At 47.4% G+C, this 6,595-nt stretch overlaps 1 non-coding gene across 1 annotated transcript; it reads left to right on the top strand.

The window, feature by feature from the left end:
* The first annotated feature begins 467 nt into the window (after positions 1-467).
* On the top strand, positions 468-543 carry Trnac-gca (transfer RNA cysteine (anticodon GCA)). Its single transcript has one exon. It is a non-coding gene; the product is annotated as a tRNA-Cys (tRNA).
* The last annotated feature ends 6,052 nt before the right edge of the window (positions 544-6,595 follow it).

The raw sequence follows: 6,595 nt of genomic DNA, 5'->3' as shown, positions 1-6,595 counted from the left end.
TGTAGACGAGTAGGTGAGGATAAGGTTGGTTTGGCTTTTCGGATGGCGGGGCTTTGAGCCCGTCAAAATTTCATTTCTGTCTAAGGCTTAAAGGGAAACTGAGACTTCCACCCAAATCTAGCAATTGCTACAACGGAAACCCAACCGGGTTCCTCGAAAGGAACAATGGAAACCCAACCGGGTTCCTCGAAAGAAAGCCTCGCAGTTGAAGAAAAATTTCGTCCTGGTCCGGGACTCGAACCCGGGACCACCGCCTTTCCGGGGCAGTCGCTCTACCATCTGAGCTAACCAGGGGGCTAGCAGATGGCAGGGCGAAGTCGAATTTGTCGACAACTCGAAGCAAAGGCAAGTGTTTGATGTAATAGTTCAGCGGAAATCCGCTAGGTGGAGATCAAACACTTACATCAAACACTTGCCTTTGCTTCGAGTTGTCGACAAATTCGACTCCGCCCTGCCATCTGCTAGCCGCCTGGTTAGCTCAGATGGTAGAGCGGCTGCCCCGCAAAGGCGGTGGTCTCGGGTTCGAGTCCCGGACCAGGACCAATTTTTCTTCAACTGCGAGGCTTTCTTTCGAGGAAGCCGGTTGGGTTTCCATTGTAGCAATTGCTACATTTGGGTGGAAGTCTCACTTTCCCTTTAATTACTTATCTCCACCTAGCGGATTTCCGCTGAACTATTACATCAAACACTGTCTAAGGCTTGTGCTCGGCTTATAGCATCATCAACAATACGTTCCGGGTAGTGCTTCGCCACCAGGGCCATTCTGAGTTCCTTTGCGTGACATTGGAAATCTTTCTCGTCAGAGCAGATGCGGCGGTATCGGTGGGCCTGTGAATACGGGATGGCTTTCTTGCAATGTTGTGGATGGCTACTTTTGAAATGAAGATATTGGTGGCGGTCTGTTGGCTTCTTATATGAGGTTGTGAATATGCGATTATTTTTAATTTGTACCGTGACATCAAGAAAGTTTACAGCTGATTTAGAATAGCTGTAAGTGAAAGAGATTGACGGATGAACTTAATTAAAATCTGCTACAAATTTAAGGAGACTTTCTTCGTCGTGGTGCCAAATAAAGAATATATCGTCTAAGAACCTTTTGCAGATGAGCGGCTTCAAAGGTCTGGCCGCAAGCAAAGGTTCTTCAAGTTATGCCATAAAAATATTCGCATAATTAGGAGCCATCTTCGTGCCCATTGCAGTTCCGCTTATCTGGAGGAAGTGTTTCTCGTCAAACTCGTGAAGTTATTGCATCCTAGTACTAACCGCAGTAGCGTTGACAGCATGTCCTCGTCTAGACTTACAGGCGTGTTTGCCTTCATGTAAGCGTTGACTGTTGCGTCAATGCCATCTGCTTGTGGTATGTTTGTGTATAGGGATACTACATCCATTGTCACCAGGAAGCTTTCTTTTGGGATCTCGAGTCCAGTTATTGTGCGAAGAAATTGGTTGGTGTCCTGAATGTAAGATGGAATGGTCGGAACTATGTCCTTAATTATGAAGTCCAAGACACTTGAAATTCTTTCGGTTACCGTACCGTTGCTTGAGACAATAGGGCGACCGCGGTGGTTAGTTTTGTGGATTTTAGGAAGCAAATATATAAGTTTGCTTCCTAATGATTTAGAACCTGTGGGGGCGACTGCCCCCACTGCCTCCCGGTTCCGAAGCCCCTGAGTGGAATTTACAGACGGTATCCTGGAGAGCTGGTTTCACAGCAAGCACTGCGAATGCTTGCGTGCGAGGTCGAGAGAAAAAGAATGTTCCCTGATTTGTCATCAGCCGCAATTAAGATACTGCTTCTTCCCGTAGGAATTGCTGCCATTGAAGGAAGCTTTTCCACCATGAACAGGCTCTTAACATCAGATAGATGTCACATGAGGCCGGCCCATGTCGACGCGCTGATGAAAATTTCTATCGAAGCTCCGAGTATCCCTAATATTAGGAACGCAACAAAGAAAAGGATGATTATTTGCAGTTTGTGGACCAAGCCTACATGAAAACAAAAATATAAACTTCAAATCCCCCGAAGTGGGTTGCGCTAGTATATATATGCACTAAACCAAACCAAACCTCTATGATGTGAACCAAGAAACCACGTCGGGTATTGTAGATACGTGCGGGGTGACACGGTGCAATTTTGTAGTCCCAGCTTTTTTTTTCTTTTTTTTTCACAGCGAAGATGTTAAGGGCTCACCTTTCGATCGTCGCGTCCGGCAATAGAAAAAAACTCTCATTGGCCGTATGCTGTATGTGCGCGTGAAAGCGTGCGAGGGCAAGGGACGCGCGTTTTCACGGGGAGCGAACGCACGGCGCTGACAAACACGACTTATGTGCGAGTGAAAGCACGCGAGGGCGAGGGACGCGTGCTTTCACGGGGAGCGAACGCACGGCGGAGAGTAAGCGCGACTGCCCAGTTGAAGGGGAGCGGTGGGAGAGGAGGGCATCGAGGCACCCTAGACTAATACCCGTGCCACACGGGCAAAGCAAGGTGCACTTTGAGCGAGTGCACTTCGCGGCTATGTGTCATTCGCGGGCTGCTACACGGGAACGCTTAGTGACATTCACTGCAGAGCGCACTCGCCGGCGAGTGTGTTCGGCGAACTCACTTCGCGGCGGCGAAGTGTGTAGCCTCGTTAGCAATGCTTAGAAGATACTGGAAGATACATGAAGTGATATTTAAAGAAGAGTCAGGAGTAATTTTTAATAACATTGTTTTAAATTGCTAAAATTACAAGATAATAAAATGTGCCACACCGCAAGAAAACAATAAGAACAGCACAAAACTACTCTCGCTCTCGGGCTGTTCGCGACCACGCCGGGTAATGACTGCGCAGTTGTTTGGCGGATCGAGTCGTTTTGACTGTTGCTGGTCAAGTTTCCGTCGTTGCCGGCGCTTATAAAGGTGGATTGTAATTGTTGTTACTAACAATAATAAACTGTTTTCGTGCACACATTTTTATATTAATAAATATATGCTTCCCGTCTGACTCCCAGTTGCCATGGCCATCAATTTGAAAGAACACTTTTCTTTCTCGTGTAGCAGCGCACCGCCAAAGTGACACTTAGCGCGCTGAACTGCACTCGCTCAAAGTGCACTTTACTTTGCACGTGTGGCACGGGTATAAGCGTGTGCGTGCCGTTCTCCCACTGCGGCGCATGCACGCAGCCCTGTCGGGCTCTGCCGCCTGTTACGCCAACGGCGTTTATCCTTTTCGTCACGTAGCCAGCGTTTTTACAGCGGGTGTGTGCTGTCACGCAAATAACGCGCACAACTTTTGTCGACGGCGGCGGCCTTTTGCCCGCGTTCGCGCTAGCGCTCTTATCAGTTGCCCTTACGACTCGCGCCGCGTGCCGTTCGGAGGAGGAACAATGAAACGAGCGACTGCGTGCCCAGAAGCGCGAATTGCCGCGCAAACTCCGCGAAAGAGCGTACGCAGCCGGAAGTATGTCCACTGGTTTGGAAGCCCTAGCGGAACAAGAGGTCGTTGGCCAAATACGCCCCGAACGACAGCAGAGCCAACAATGTCATCGGCGCCGGCGGGAAAACTCCATGGACGACGATCTGGCCAAAGAAGCCAAGCGCAAGCGCGACGCCCGCCTATGGGGCAGGATGCCACACCGTTGGAACACTTACCGGGTGTACCGGGGGTGCGACGGCGAGCTTCCGAAGGGAGTTCATCGAGAACCCTTTCGGCGCCGCATGTGCGGTGTGCGACCGACTCTGGTTGGCCCGCGACGTGTCCACGATCGGCGGCGTCACGAACAAGAACCAGCAAGAAACGGCCGCGGGAGCATTGCGGCCATCACACCTTAATAGTCATCATTGAAAATACATAATTCCCACCGTAATACAGCCTCGCTGGACGCTGGTCTTCTATCCCCACCCCAGTGCAAGGGCTGACAGTTTTTTTAAGTATTATTTTGTGAATTTGGCAGCCACGTTTGGCCTAGTAGTTTCTTTGGATATTGTAGGTACCGAACTGTAGCGGACATGATGCGTATATATACTTTTTAAATGCGAATCATTTCTTGGCGATTATATTCCACTTTGAGAGTGTCTGTCTATCTATCTATCTATCTATCTATCTATCTATCTATCCGCTTACGTCTTGGTGCTCTCATAGTCGCTTCGGTAACTTGATATGTACCAAAATTGACATAGTATGACAAGAGTGTATGACGAACATCAATGATAGGTCATGACATGCGTGTCATGTAGGTCAAGAAACAGCCACCTACGTCTTGGCGCTCTCATGGTCGTTTCGTTAACTTGGTAGACTTCTCGCACACTGCTTAGCATAACATCGATACCCACAGGGCATGGGATCTGCCGGCTTTTTTTTCCTTATATATATATAGTTATATTTAAATTGTATTGTTTAAGGTATATGGTTTCTCCGTGCCTATTGTGTGTGGTATTCTTTTCTCCTCGTGCAAAGTGACATTGTATTTAGTTTTGAAAACGCCTGCACTTTGTTCTTTCAATAAGACTTGTAGATTAAGAACTCGCTTCACTTTGTTCCGCACAGAAAAAAAGAACAAACTTGGTGCAACCAAATGAAAACTCTAAATGCTGTCCCTTAATTATGTCATTGCAATTTTCAGACGTGATGACAGAATGCCATGGGTGTTGAAATATAGTCCTGAAGTTATATTCCCGAAAAACTAGGCATACATTTCGGCTTCTATACAGCGCTCGTTCGTGCCTGCCTGTCTCCACCTTCGTTGCAGTATTATTTACACAACAACATCAGCTCTACATGCACCAACAAGGATAAGATGTGGATTAATATGCTTGCTTAGAAGGTGAATTTTTGTACTTCTGCTAATTAGCTTTTCCGTCACCATTTGTTGAAACAAAGCGGTAAGCCTTAATTAAATAAAATAACGTGGAAAAAAGAGCGCTAGCCCATTGAACCTCTTACCCCCTCCCTTTTCGCTCCAAAATAGATAAGCAATACTTCGTATCCACCCCCCCCCCTCCCGAAGTCGAAATTCTGGATAAACCCCTGTATCCGTGTCATCAGTCCGGTAATAGAGGGATCTGCGCAGTACAATCAACCTCTCTATATGACTTTCATATCTATAGATTATGAAAAAGCATTTGATTCGGAGAGATACCAGCGGTCATAGAGGCATTACGCAACCAAGGAGTACTGGATGCATACGTGAATATATTGGCAAATATCTACAAGGATTGCCCAGCAACCTTGGTTCTCCACAAGAAAAGTAAAAGTTACCTATCAAGAAAGAGGTCAGGCAAGGAGACACAATCTCTCCAATGCATGCTTAGAAGAAGTATTCAAGCTCTTAGACTGGGAAGGCTTAGGAGGGAGAATCAACGGCGAATATCTCAGCAACCTTCGGTTTGCAGATGACATTGTCCTATTCAGCAACAAGGGGGACGAATTACAGCAAATGATTGAGGACCTTAATCGAGAAAGTGTAAGAATTGTGTTTAAGATTAATATGCAGAAGACAAAGATAATGTTCAATAGCCTGGCAAGGGAACATGAATTCAGGATCGCCAGTCAGCCTCTAGAGTCTGTAAAGGAGTACGTTTATCTAGGTGAATTACGCACAGGGGACCCTGATCAAGAGAAAGAATTTTATAGAAGAATAAAATTGGGCTGCAGTGCTTACGGCAGGCCTTACCAAATCCTGACTGGGAGATTACCACTGTCGTTGAAAAGAAAAGTGTACAACCACTGCATTCTACCGGTGCTAACATAAGGGGCAGAAACTTGGAGGTTAACAAAGAATCTCGAGAACAAGTTAAGGACTGGACAATGAGCGATAGAAAGAAAATTATTAGGCCTAACGTTAAGAGTCAGGAAGAGAGCGGTGGGGATCGGAGAACAAACGGAGATAGCCGATACTCTAGTTGACATTTAGCGGAAAAAGTGGAGCTGAGCAGGCCATGTAATGCGTATGATGGCTAACCGGTGGACCATTAAAGTTACATAATGGATACCAAGAGAAGGGAAGCGCAGTCGAGGACGGCAGAAAACTAGGTGGAGTGATGAAGTTAGGAAATTCGCAGGTGCAAGTTGGAATCAGCTAGCGCAAGACACGGGTAATTGGAGATCGCAGGGATAGGCCTTCGTCCTGCAGTGGACACAAATATAGGCTGATGATGATGATGAAAGTCCATATACCTTCGGAAAAGTACCGCCATCCTTTGAACAACGCCGCTTCTCTCGTCATCTCCGATTGGACGATGATAGCGCGCGCTTTGACTCCTTTATATTTTGTTTTCCCGCCTCAGAGCTATGTAGAAAGTCACTCTGCGCAGGCGCCGTCGCCGGCGGCGGCGGCGCGCGCTTGGCCTGAAAGCTTTAAGGGGGCTTCCGAGGGGCGCCACCATCGACTCGCTTTAGCAAGCAAAAAGTAAAGAAAAAAACAAGCGTTTTAGGAGAGGAGACGGTGGAGGAGAGAGTGAATGGCGGTAGTTTTACTATATGGGTAGGGTGCCTCGATGGCCAGCGTCGCTTTCAGGGTGGGGACACCCACGCTTTTCGGCGCCATTTTGGTTCTTTCCAATACGGAGGCTCTGGGCGTGTGGCGGCTGCAGATTAACCATCGGGCAGAAAGAAAG

This window comes from Dermacentor silvarum, chromosome 1 (genome assembly GCF_013339745.2).
Source record: "Dermacentor silvarum isolate Dsil-2018 chromosome 1, BIME_Dsil_1.4, whole genome shotgun sequence".
Lineage (NCBI taxonomy): Eukaryota > Metazoa > Arthropoda > Arachnida > Ixodida > Ixodidae > Dermacentor > Dermacentor silvarum.
The sequence above is the reverse complement of the archived record's forward strand: the minus strand, read 5'-3'. Positions and strand labels throughout refer to the sequence as shown.